Source organism: Phoenix dactylifera, chromosome 8 (assembly GCF_051530095.1).
Source record: "Phoenix dactylifera cultivar Ajwa chromosome 8, Ajwa_hap1_PhDact_Kaust_v1.1, whole genome shotgun sequence".
Classification (NCBI taxonomy): Eukaryota; Viridiplantae; Streptophyta; class Magnoliopsida; order Arecales; family Arecaceae; genus Phoenix; species Phoenix dactylifera.
In genome coordinates this window covers 16,543,548-16,557,898 of record NC_143197.1, presented here as the reverse complement: position 1 = coordinate 16,557,898, position 14,351 = coordinate 16,543,548, and positions in this window count along the sequence as shown.

Below are 14,351 nucleotides of genomic sequence, written 5' to 3'. Positions count from 1 at the left end.
CCAAAAAAGTGAAGGGATGAAAGCCAACCAAATCCCTCCCCTCTCTTTCTCTCCACCCAAAATAAAACTATTGTCCCCAAATCCCTCCTTGCTCTCTTTCCCTGCCGGCCCAAGAAAAGGCCCTCGCCCCAAATCCTCTTCGCCTCCTCGCTCTCTCTCCCTGCCGGCCTGATCGGAATGGACCTGGCGAAGCGGCGGCGGCGGCGGCGAAGGATGAGAAGCCCTGCGGTGGCCACGGTGGCTGCAATGGCTGCGGTGGCAGCGAAGGAGGAAAAGCCCTATGGTGGCTGCGGCGGCGGCGAAGGAGGCGGCGAAGGAGGAGAAGCCCTCTGCGGTGGCTGCGGCGGCGGCGAAGGACGAGAAGCCCCCCAACGACCCCCACCTCTCCCTCTCCCTCTCCCTCCTGGCCTCTGCTAAATCAAACAACAGAGGACCGCCACCTCTCCCTCTCCCTCTCCCTCTCCCTCCCGGCCTCTGCTAAATCAAACAACGGAGGACCCCCACCTCTCCCTCTCCCTCTCCCTCTCCCTCCCGGCCTCTGCTAAATCAAATAACGGAGGAGTACATACCTTGAAACGCCGACGCCGGGCGAATGGAGAGGCGACGGGCGAACCGACGAACGGAGAGGCGACGGGCGAACGAGCGAACGCGATGGGTGAAGGCGATGGGCGAAGGCAGAGTTAAAGCAAAATTTACCAAAAAAAAAAGTTAAAGCAGAATAGAGGAATAGGGAATTAGGGTTTGTTTGGGTACCAAAAAAAAAAAAAGTTAAAACAGAATTCACCTACATGCATACTTTTCGCGACTAAATTTTTTTTAGTCGCTGGAGGGGAACCTTTAGGGACCAAAATGTAGTCGCCAAAAATGTTACCTCCAGCCCGCCAATTTGGTTTTGCTTTTCTGTGACTAGATATGCATTTAGTCGGTATAGGATAATTATTCCATAACTAACAAGAATGTTGGTCGCAGATAGCCTTATTTTCAGCGACCAAACTTTAGTCGCCAAACGTTTTACCTCCACCCCGCCAACTTGGTTTTGATTTTCCGCGACCAAATATGCATTTAGTCGGTGTAGGACAATCATTCAGTAACTAACAAAAATATTGGTCGCAAATAACCTTATTTGCAGCGACCACTATTCATTTAGTCGCCGAAAGTGGTCACTGAAAGTGTATTTTCTTGTAGTGACTCCTAGAGTCCTGATTAGATTAGGACTTCAAATTTAATTAGAGTCCTACTTAGAGTAGGATACCTAGAGTCCTAATTGGATTAGGACTAAAATTAAATAAGTCCTAATAGGATTAGGATTCCTAAAGTCCTAATTAATTTTGATCTAATAAATTAAGATGACTCCTAATTGGATTAGGATTGAAGAGTTTAATTGAATCAAGATTCAATTGGGTCATAATTGGATTAGAACTCATATGGATAAGTCCTAATTGATTCATAAATTGATTAAGATCCAATTAGATTAGACCTCAATTATGAGGGGATTAAAAGGGGTTGAAAGTGGGGCCCACGCACCTCATGAGATGAGGCTTGGGCGTGGGACATGAGAGGATTAGAGGGAGGGGCGTACCTGTTGCCAAAAGATAGACGTGAGCTCCTAATTTGTAGAAGCTCATGCCTAGGGTTCAAAAAAAAAAAAAAGAAGAAAAGGAGAGCATGTGGCCCCCTCCTCTCATCTAAATAATAGGATACGGCAGCCCCCCTCTCCCATGAGATATACAGCCGCAAACAAAGACAAAAAAAAAAAAGGGAATAATGGGCGGACCCCGCAAAGAAAAAAAAAAAGAAGAAGGGAATTCCATGCCGTGAGATCCCTCTTCTCTCCTCCCTTTGTGCCGTGAGATTGCCTCCCCCTCTCTGGTTTTTTTTTTTTTGTGCCGTGAGAGTGCCTCCTCCCCTCTTGGTTTTTGTGCCATGGGAAAGCCTCCTTCCTCTTGGGGTTTCAGCCGTGAGCATCAAAAAAAAAAAAAGGGTGGTGTGTGGCTTTCTCTCTTCACCCTTCTTCCATCCACAAGAATAAAAGAAAAGGAGGCAGCAAGATGGGATCTTCTTCCTCCCTTTCAAGTCCTTCTTCTTCCTCTTGAGATCTATCAAAGAGTTGATAAATCAAGAGAGAATTTCAGCCATCAAAATGTATCTCTGCAGGGGAGCTAGCATCCTGGGGAGATTAGAGAGTTTGGATTGGTCCTCTGCCTCGTGTGGATACCCGTAGAGGTTAGACGCATGTGCGGCTTCAAGCGAACCTTCCAACAAATACCACGATCATCAGATTGCGGTGAATATCTACTCGCAAAAGGTGAAGATCTGATCTTCCTAATCTTATGTAAAAGTTTTGATCCTAATCCATCTACGAACATCGGTTTTGAAATACGTTCATGCGACGAACAGGATCTCGCGCATGCCCTTCCGCTGCGTTCAGAATTTTTCTGCGGCTTGCATCGGATCCCAACAGTGGTATCAGAGCCATGGTTGCGTAGATTAAGATTAGGATTAGAAGATTAAGGCATAATAGATCTGAAAATTTAAAAATTATGCTTGCTGAATTTTTCTGCATGCAGAATTTTCAGCTTGCTGATTTTTCTGCATGCTGATTTTCTATGCGATTAGATTAATGATTTTATTGATTTGTTAATGAGATTACAAATATTTAGAATCATATCTTGCATGATCAGCAACTCATAAGATGACATAATCAATTAAATATTCAGATATGTAAATTATATTTAATGCATGAGATGCGTATGGTGATGATCATGGATGGACCCTTTACATGTGCCGAAATGTTCTGCGATGTTCTGTGATGTTATGTGATGGCATGTAAATCAGATTTTCAGATGCCTGCGTGCATCTTATATTGATGTATTAGAGATCTGCGTGTCTCATAAAAAAGGTTGTAATTATTATTTAATTTTATTTAATTTTAAAGTTATCTGGGATGTAATCTGTGATGTGTTTGCACGTCAATGGTTGATCGGTGCATGCCTCTACAAGCACGATTTGCGTGGATCGAGATCAAGGATTATTTGAGATGGATCAAGGAGTTGATCGCAATTGGACTAAGGGTGCTCAAGATCGAGTCAAAAGTTGAAGACGATCTAACCAATTGACGTGCATGTGCTTGTACTATGACCCCATCCTGGATCCATGATCATCACTAGTTATTTTATGATTATGCCTTATTATTTATGTTTATGTCTATGCATAACGGGTAGATAATTATTTACATAACATGTAGATAATTAAATGAAAGAGACCTAAATTAAATCTCCTCGAAAATATTAAGTCTAGTGGTCTTCCACCGTAGTAGAGCTGCTAAGGTCTTTCTGTTAGAAGTATGCCCTAGAAGCCAATTTGGCTGACGCATTATTTTATTCTGGAAAATAAATTTGTACTTGACCTATTAAGTTGGGCATTCTTTTCATTCATGTTCTTATGTGTCCATGAATCGTCCAAGGAATTAATAAGATGATGACACATATTCTCAAGAGTTGAGAATTTGAGGCATGTGTCATTGGTGATTAATTCCTGAATTACTCCTGATCGATGGATCATCACGAGGACGGTGATTGATCTGCTGAGATTAGTGCACATATTGCTTTCTTTGATGGACGAGTCTTGAGTCCACAGTGTAGGGACACTGGAGCAATTGTTCAAGTGCTTGTTAGAGAACAAGGGTACTGAGCATGATCAAGACAAGAAGTCACTTGGATGTCTATCCACTCGTCAGTGACTTGCTTGATGTTGCAGTAGTGTGACTGGTCCTTTGACCTGTGGTGCTTCGGCTACTCACAGTGAGGTTATTGTAGTTTGACTGCACGAATACATGGTCTCTAGACATATCGGTCCATGCAGTGTAAATTGGCTGCAGTAGGTTCACTGTAGGAGTAGGGTATGCACCTATATGGAATCTATCGACCTTGATAGATAAGGGGAGATCCTATGTGATTTATAAGACTGAGTTCGTGAGACCTCGGCCGGGGCAGTATGCATAGTGGAGAAAGAGTTTTCCACTCTCGAACTTAAGTCGAATAAATCTTGACATATGACAGACGATGGGGTTTGACGAGTTGTCCATGACCTCCGTCCTGTAGGGATCCACGATAGTAGGACTGTATCATACGATAACTGCACCTAGAGGTTCATTATTCTATTCTACTGGGTTGCCACTACATACTGCTAGGTGTCACTTGTGGATGTTGGGACTCACGGGAATTTACCTGATGATCGGTAAACCCTGATGAGTAGAACTGAAAGTGTTTCAGTCCACTGAAAGGTGTTTCAGTGATATTGAGATGGAGATCTCAATATGTCTCATTACTAGTCAGATTAGAACCTATGAGGTCACACACATTAGAGGTTCTGATTATTAGGATTGTCGAATTGTGATTTAAAATCACAATGTCAATTATCAATAAGATTGATGTTCGAAATAACCCACTAAGAGTTAGTGAGTTAAATGGAAGAATTAAATAATTATAATTAGATTATAATTAAGTCTATTATTGCTGATTAATTGAGTCAAATTATGTTGGGTCTGATCCAAAGAAATTTGACTCAAATCCTAGTCAAGAGTTGGCTAGATCGAGTCCCTAAAAACCCTGCCTAATTCAGCCTTTTTCCCTGAATAGAGCCTCTCTCTTGATGCCTTATTTTGAAGAGTCAAAATTGGCAAGAGGTGGCAGCCAAGAGGGCAAGGAGGGGCGTGGCCCCCTCTCCTTCTTTGCTGTGAGCCGGAGCCCCTTGATTCTTTCCAAGGGGCCCGCCAATAAAGAAAGGCACCAGGAAACCTATTAGGAATAGGTTTCCTGGCGCATAGAGTTTTGAACCCTATAAAAAGGGAGCCCCACGCCCCAAGAAAAATTAGAGCTCTTCTCCCAGGCGTGGGGCAGCAAGGCTATGTTTTTGGGGATTTTTAAATCAGCAAAAAGGGAGAGAAAAGAATCAAAACAGTGAAGGATTTTCTTCTTCCTTTTGAAGGCTGCACAAGGTGGGATCCTTGTGATTTCTTCTTCCTTCTTCTTCGACATCCAAGAGAGGCTTTTACAAGGAGCTAGCACCCCGGTGAAGCCCCATCTCTGATCTTCAGCAACCTCGTGTGGATACTTGTAGAGGCCGGACGTTTGTGCGGCTACAAGGAACCAAACCATGATCATCGGTTGCGGTGTTCTTCTACCCGCACAAAGGTGAAGATGAGATCTTCATTTGAACTTTTATATTTCTAATTATTTGGTAGTTTAATAATTCATAATTAATTATTAGATCTTAGTTTAGTCCCCATCTTAATTCAAAAGGGTTCTGAATCGTTCTGATTCAGAAAAATTATGAAATCTACCCGATCGTGTTCCGGCGTATGCGATGCACCGGGCCCAGCATGCGGATTCCGCTGCGAACGTCGCGCCGCTGTGGGGCAATCCAACAGTGGTATCAGAACCAAGGTTTTGGGGATCCAATTAAGATAATAGTTAATTGATTATGAATTAGTTCTGATTTTTTAATTATTATACATGCTGAAAAATTCTGCGTGCTGAAATTTCGTGATGCTGGAATTTTCAGCATCCTGATTTTGTTAGATCGATCATGCGATGTTAGTTTTAAAATTATGATGTGATTATGATGTTTAAAATTAAGGTATTGCATGATCTGGATCTCAGATGGTTGCATAATAAAATTAAAATCAGATTAGATAAAATCATGCATAAGATGCATGTGATGATGATCATAGGATTCAAACCCTTTTGGTATCAAATGTAAAGACCTGCGATGTGATCTGTAATGTCATGTAATTTTTCAGATGCTTGCATGCATCTTATTTAATGTTTTGAGGGGCCTGCGAGCCTCCTAAAAGGGATGTAATTTATTTATATATCTGGTTGTATTTCTGTAATGTAATGTACGTCAACGATCAGTCGAAGACAGTACATGAGATGAACAACGATCTGAGCGGTTGATGGCGATTGGATCAAGAGTTGATCAGGGATCGAATTAAGAAGACTCAGGACCAATTCAAGAGTTGAAGACCAGTTGATCGATTGACGTGTATGTGCTTGTAATATGACCTAATTAGAATGCATGATCATCACCTATTTAAAATTCAGCTTTTATTTATTGCTACAATTATAAACTACCTGTGCTGTGCTATTTGCATGTGATGCGAATGTGAATGGGGTAGATAGGTTTACATATGATGAAAACTATTAGACCAATTCAAATGAGACCTAAACTAAAACCTCCTCAATCAAGTCAAGAGTGAACTAACATGAGCGAGTCATATTAGATTAATTGATCTAATTGGTGTCTAGGAAAGCATGAAAGGTGGTTACTTAATTAGGACCTTACTCTCTGAGTAAGGGGAGCCTCCCACCTGCTTACCTGGCCAATTGTTCGATTACCTCTTATGAAGAGCTCAAGTTGCAAACACTAAGACATGATTAACCAATATTAAGTCTATAGGTCTTCCACCGTAGTAGAGCTGCTAAGGTCTTTCTGGTGTTGACTTGTCTCGGCTGGACACAGTGGGCAAGTTGCATCGGGGGGCTGGACCTCTCTATAGATATGAGATGTTGTAGGGGTAAGGGTGGGGTTGGGCATCAATAACTGTTAGGTGAGGACCCAATGACGACTTTATTTCTACGGTTATACGGTGGGTCTGACTTAACTAAGGAATGGGACCAATAACTGTTAGGTGAGGTCTTCATGACTTAGAGACCAAGTAGCACTGCAACATGCTTGAGAAGCATTGTACAAGAGTTGTACACTCATCCATTTATGTGTCACCAATAACTGTTAGGTGAGGTGGCATGTAAATCGGTGGGACCGCAGTACCCACTAGAAACCCTAGTCGTGTAGGTTTTCCGTTTTTCTACCAGGAGAGTGTGAGGAATTCGAGAAAATAGTGGGAGGTACATTTGTTCTAAAAGATCCTAGAACAAATTAGGATCAAGTACAAAATTCTAACAAGAATCTTTACTCTCTGAGGATTATAAAGTCAGCTTCTAGATTTTTAACTCATATCCTATAGAACAACCGTTTGACCAAGCCCAATTATAAAGACTGGCTCAGCAAATTTCAAAACAATTTTGAATTATGAGAAATTAGGGTATGTGCTAGGCCATGGAATCCCCGTGTTACCAATCTGTCCGATCACTGATTAGCGTAAGACGCATGTTAAGTGGACGAACAATGACAATAAAGTTACGTGCTGCACAATGGCATGTATGTCCAATGAATTACAATGCCAGCATGAGAACATGAGACTGCCAGGGACATATTAAATCACATGCAAGAGTTGTATGGTGATTAGAGTCGCGCAGCATGTTTTGAAGTGTCCAAGAGGCTCTTCAAGGCAAAGATGCATGAGGGGCAGTCTGTCCACAATCACTGTTTGACTATGATCAAAGACCTAGAGGAGCTTGAGAAGCTCGGTATGACCATGTATAAGGAATTGCAAATAGATCTGATCCTACAATCCCTTCTAGATTCATATGAACAGTTTATAGTAGACTACCATATGAACAAGATTGTATGCACCAAAACAGAATTATTAAATAAATTGGTAACTACCTTAGGGACCTTGAAGAGTTCAAGGGGCATCATTCTCGCTGTCGAGTTGGTTTCTACTTCCAAGAGAGAGTCTATCTGGAAGAAAAAGAAGCCTGCAAAGAAGCAGAAAAAGGACAAGAAGCCAAGTAAGGAAGTTCCAAGAAAAAGGCCAATTGCAAGAAAAAGTGTTTCCATTGCATAATGGATGGCTATTGGAAGAGGAACTGTCCTACATACATAGGAAGCATAAAGAACATGAAGGGTGACAGACCTGCAGAAGGTATGTCAGAAATGCTCAGGATACTTAGGGACTGTTACCTATTGCTAGCAGAAATTTAATTTCTGTATCTTGTTTAGCACAGAAAGATTTTTATAAGACTACTGTTCCATTTATTTGAGAAATAAATTGGTTCAACGTGGTTTTATGATTGACAGTCTCTATCACATACATATGGATGTATCTATGAATGTATCTGAGAAAACAGTGAATACCATAGGATCTAATAGATCCAGAAATGAGATAAATTTAAAGTATTTGTGGCACCTCAAGCTTGGCCATATAGGAGAAGACAGAATAAACAAATTGGAGAAACATGAGCTTTTGGGCTCATTGACTTTCGAGTCATATTCGATTTGTAAATTCTGCCTTCGAGGAAAGATGGCCAAATTATCCTTTGTAGGATACAGGGAGGTCCACGGAAATACTTACCCTAGTACACACTGATGTGTGTGGCCCATTCGATGTACAGGCGAGGGGTTGTAATTTTTTACTTCATTTACCGATGATTACTCACGGTATGGATATGTGTATGATACACAAATCTGGAATTTTTGAAAGGTTCAAAGAGTTGAGATATGAAGTAGAAAAATAAACAAAAAAACTCATTAAGGTTCTTCGATCAGATCGAGAAAGTGAATACCTTAGTGAAGAGTTCTGTGATTATCTCAAGGAGAATGGTATAGTTTCATAATGGACTCCTTCTGGTACACCTCAGCTCAACGGAGTGTCAGAAAGAATGAATCGGACTCTATTGGATATGGTCCGGTCCATGATGAGCTTCACTGATTTATCCTTGTTTCTTTAGATAGATACTCTATTTTCAGCTATTTACTTATTGAATAGAATTTCCTCTAAAGTCCATTCCTACCACACCATATGAGATATGACATGGTAAGAAGCCGAGTCTTGGTAATCTCAAGATTTAGGGATGTCTAGCTCAACTCAAGCAACAACAGGCGGATAAGTTAGAGGATAGGACAATTAATGCTCGTTTTATAGGATATCCTAAAGAGTCATTAGGATACGACTTTTCGTCCCAAAGGATCACAAAGTGTTTGTGAGCCTAGATGCTATCTTCATGGAAAATAGTTTATCCTTGACAGAGACAGTGGGAGGAAAATTGAGCTTGAAGAGAAAGTCTCTAAAGAGCAACGAGCCATTGTGCCTATAGAACCTATTAAGCCAGTACACGTAGTACCTCCTCCACCTCGTAGAGGAAGTGTTCCTCATGGGAGATGGGGATCAAGGTAAGGATCCCAATACCTACAACGAGGCGATGTTGGACATCGATTCTGAGAGATGGCTAGAAGCGATGAAGTCAGAGAAGGACTCCATGCATTCCAACCAAGTCTGGCCCTTGGTAGATCCACCAGAAGGTATAGTACCTATTGGGTGTAAATGGATCTACAAGAGAAAATTAAGTTCGGATGGCTAGATAGAGACCAGAAGGCAAGGCTAATGACGAAAGATTATAGTCAGTGCGAAGGCACTGAATATCGGGATACTTTTTCACCTGTAGCCATGCTGAAGTCCATTTGAATATTGCTTAATATTGCAGCATAATATGATTATGAGATATTGTGATGGTGATCACAAGGTCTGCAAACTGCAAAGGTCCTTCTATGGACTAAAGCAAGAATCTCGGAGTTGGAATACTCGTTTCAACGATATAATCAAATCATTTGATTTCATCAAGAACGAAGAGGAACCATGTGTTTATAAGAAGGGTTAGTGGAAGGGCTATTGTATTCCTCGTATTATACATGGATAATATTCTTCCAATTGAAAATGGTGTTCCCATGCTAACTTAGGTCAAGGTATGGTTGTCTAAGGATTTCTCTATAAAAGACTTTGGAAAAGCATCCTATATTTTGGGAATTAAGGTTTATAGTGATAGATCTAAAAGGATGCTTGTTCTGTCACAGAATATTACATAGAGGGAGTGCTGAAGAGGTTCGGCATGGAAACCTCTAAAAGGGGATTATTACCCCTTAGGCATGGGATAAATCTCTCCAAGAAGATGTGCCCCAACACATCTGAAGAGATTCAGCGGATGAGCAAGATACCTTATGCTTCGGCTATAGGGAGCCTCATGTATACCATGCTATGTACGTGATATGATATAGTACATGTTGTGAGTGTCACAAGCATATATCAGTCAAATCCAGACAAGAAGCACTAGATAGCTATGAAGAACAGTCTTAAGTACTTGAGAAGACTAAGGACATGTTTTTGGTCTTTGGGAGAAGATAACAGTTGAAGGTAGAAGGATGCACACATATTGATGATAGAAATTCTACATTAGAATATGTGCAATGGTGGTTCAGTAAATTGGAAGAGTTCCAAATAACCGACCATTGTAGATTCTACCTTAGAAGGTGAATGTTAAGCCGTCTCTAAGGGTGCAGTGGAAACCTTTTGGTTTAAAAGTTCATTGCAGAATTAGGTGTAATGTCATCAGATGCCATAGCACTCTTCTGCAATAACAAAGGCACCATAGCACTAGCTAAGGAGCCAAAGGTCTCACCAGAAACCGAAGCACATAGAGCGGCGGTTTAACTTAATAAATGAGTACCTCGAAAAGAAATAAGTAGAGGATCAAAGAGTAGACTCCGCGGACAACGTGGCGGATCCGTTCACTAAGCAGCTGAGTCAGCAAAAGACTGAAGCCCACCTTGAGAAGATGGGACTAAGGTTTATGGCTGATTGGCTTTAGTTCAAGTGGGAGATTGTTAGAAGTATGCCCTAGAAGCCAATTTGGCTGACGCATTATTTTATTCTGGAACATAAATTTGTACTTGACCTATTAAGTTGGGCATTCTTTTCATTCATGTTCTTATGTGTCCATGAATCGTCCAAAGAATTAATAAGATGATGACACATATTCTCAAGAGTTGAGAATTTGAGGCATGTATCATTGGTGATTAATTCCTGAATTGCTCCTGATCGATGGATCATCACGAGGACGGTGATTGATCCGCTGAGATTAGTGCACATATTGCTTTCTTTGATGGACGAGTCTTGAGTCCACAGTGTAGGGACACTGGAGCAATTGTGCAAGTGCTTGTTAGAGAACAAGGGTACTGAGTGTGACCAAGACAAGAAGTTACTTGGATGTCTATCCACTCGTCAGTGACTTGCTTGATGTTGCAGTAGTGTGACTGGTCCTTTGATCTGTGGTGCTTCGGCTACTCACAGTGAGGTTATTGTAGTTTGACTGCACGAATACATGGTCTCTAGACATATCGGTCCATGCAGTGTAGATTGGCTGCAGTAGGTTCACTGTAGGAGTAGGGTATGCACCTATATGGAATCTATCGACCTTGATAGGTAAGGAGAGAACCTATGTGATTTATAAGACTGAGTTCGTAAGACCTCGGCCGGGGCAGTATGCATAGTGGAGAAAGAGTTTTCCACTCTCGAACTTAAGTCGAATAAATCTTGACATATGACAGACGATGGGGTTTGACGAGTTGTCCATGACCTCCATCCTGTAGGGATCCACGATAGTAGGACTGTATCATACGATAACTGCACCTAGAGGTTCATTATTCTATTCTACTGGGTTGCCACTACATACTGCTAGGTGTCACTTGTGGATGTTGGGACTCACGGGAATTTACCTGATGATCGGTAAACCCTGACGAGTAGAACTGAAAGTGTTTCAGTCCACTGAAAGGTGTTTCAGTGATATTGAGATGGAGATCTCAATATGTCTCATTACCAGTCAGATTAGAACCTATGAGGTCACACACATTAGAGGTTCTGATTATTAGGATCGTCGAATTGTGATTTAGAATCACAATGTCAATTGTCAATAAGATTGATGTTCGAAATAACCCACTAAGAGTTAGTGAGTTAAATGGAAGAATTAAATAATTATAATTAGATTATAATTAAGTCTATTATTGCTAATTAATTGAGTCAAATTATGTTGGGTCTGATCCAAAGAAATTTGACTCAAATCCTAGTCAAGAGTTGGCTAGATCGAGTCCCTAAAAACCCTGCCTAATTCAGCCTTTTTCCCTGAATAGAGCCTCTCTCTTGATGCCTTATTTTGAAGAGTCAAAATTGGCAAGAGGGGGCAGCCAAGAGGGCAAGGAGGGGCGTGGCCCCCTCTCCTTCTTTACTCTGAGCCGGAGCCCCTTGATTCTTTCCAGAATCAAGGGGCCCGCCAATAAAGAAAGGCACCAGGAAACCTATTAGGAATAGGTTTGCTGGCGCATAGGGTTTTGAACCCTATAAAAAGGGAGCCCCACGCCCCAAGAAAAATTAGAGCTCTTCTCCCAGGCGTGGGGCAGCAAGGCTATGTTTTTGGGGATTTTTAAATTAGCAAAAAGGAAGAGAAAAGAATCAAAACAGTGAAGGGTTTTCTTCTTCCTTTTGAAGGCTGCACAAGGTGGGATCCTTGTGATTTCTTCTTTCTTCTTCTTCGACATCTAAGAGAGGCTTTTACAAGGAGCTAGCACCCCGGTGAAGCCCCATCTCTGATCTTCAGCAACCTCGTGTGGATACTTGTAGAGGCCGGACGTTTGTGCGGCTACAAGGAACCAAACCACGATCATCAGTTGCGGTGTTCTTCTACCCGCACAAAGGTGAAGATGAGATCTTCATTTGAACTTTTATATTTCTAATTTTCTGGTAGTTTAACGATGCATAATTAATTATTAGATCTTAGTTTAGTCCCCATCTTAATTCAAAAGGGTTCTGAATCGTTCTGATTCAGAAAAATTTTGAAATCTACCCGATCCTGTTCCGGCGTATGCGATGCACCGGGCCCAGCATGCGGATTCCGCCGCGAACGTCGCACCGCTGTGGGGCAATCCAATACTTTCCGGCGTTGATTTGTCTCGGCTGGATACAGTGGGCAAGTTGCATCAGGGGACCGGACCTCTCTATAGACATGAGATGTTGTAGGGATAAAGATGGGGTTGGGCCCAATAACTGTTAGGTGAGGGACCCAATGACGGTTTTACTTCTGCGGTTATACGGTGGGTTCGACTTAACTAAAGAATGGAGCCAATAACTGTTAGGTGAGGCTTTCATGACTCAGAGACCGGATAACACTGCAATTTGCTTGAGAAGCATTGTACAAGAGTTGTACACTCATCCTTTTATGTGTCGCTAATAACTGTTAGGTGAGGTGGCATGTAAATTGGTGGGACTGTAGCATCCCACTTGAAACCTAGAGTCGCAGGTTTTCGTTTCTCTACCAGAGGAGTGTAAGAGATTCGAGAAAATAGTGGAAGGTGTTTGTTTTAAAAGGCCCTAAAACAAATAGAGTTCAAGTACAAAATTCTAACTAGAATCTTTACTCTTTGAGGATTATAAAGTGAGCTTCTAGACTTTTAACTCATATCCTATAGAACAACCGTTTGACCAAACCCAATTATAAAGACTGGCTCAGCAAATTTCAAAATAGTTTTGAATTGTCAGAAATTCGGATATGTGCTAGACCATGGAATCCCCATGTTACGAATCCGTCCGATTACTGATCAGCGTAAGACGCATGCTAAGTGGACGAACAATGACAATAAAGTTAGGTGCTGCATAATGGCATCTATGTCCAATGAATTACAATGCCAGCATGAGAACATGAAGACTGCCAGGGACATATTAAATCACCTGCAAGAGTTGTATGGTGATCAGAGTCGTGCAGCATGGTTTGAAGTGTCCAAGAGGCTCTTCAAGGCCAAGATGCGTGATTGGCAGTCTATCCAGGATCATGGTTTGACCATGATATAGGACTTAGAGAAGCTTGAGAAGCTCGGCATGACCATGCACAAAGAAATTGCAAATGGATTTAATCCCACAATCCCTTCCAGATTCATATGAACAGTTTATAGTAGACTACCATATGAGCAAGATTGTATGCACCAAAAACAGAATTGTTAAATAAATTGGTAACTACCTTAGGGACCTTGAAGAGTTCAAGGGGCATCGTTCTCGCTGTTGAGTTGGTTTTTACTTCCAAGAGAGAGTCTACCTAGAAGAAGAAGAAGCCTGAGAAGAAGCAGAAGACCGAGAAAACGCCAAGCAAGGAAGTTCCAAGAAAAAGGTTGATAAGTGCTTAATAATATATAATTTAGTTATCTTTCCATAGCACTTACCAATGTTCTTAAACTGATAAATATATATTTTACTACAAAATAGAACAATCTTTGAAATAAATTTAAAATATGGTAAGAAGTAAATAATTTACATGTTCTCGCCTTCCGAGCGTACCAGCTAACACGTTTCAGTTCAATAACACGGGGTTCGAGCCCAATGCCCAACTAACATGCATCCACCCAAGCACCGTCCACCGTCCATGGCTCCCCAAGTGATCCAACGGTTCAAAAATTTCCATCTCCGCATCATGTTTCCAAACTAAGCAAAATAGGGGAGACCTTTGTTTTAAATTCATGTATGCCCATTTCCATGATAAAATAAGAGCAAGAAAAAGAGTTTTTTCCGAAATATTGAAAACACTGTTCATATGAATAGTGTTCCGAGATGACACTGTTCATATGAACAGTGTTCC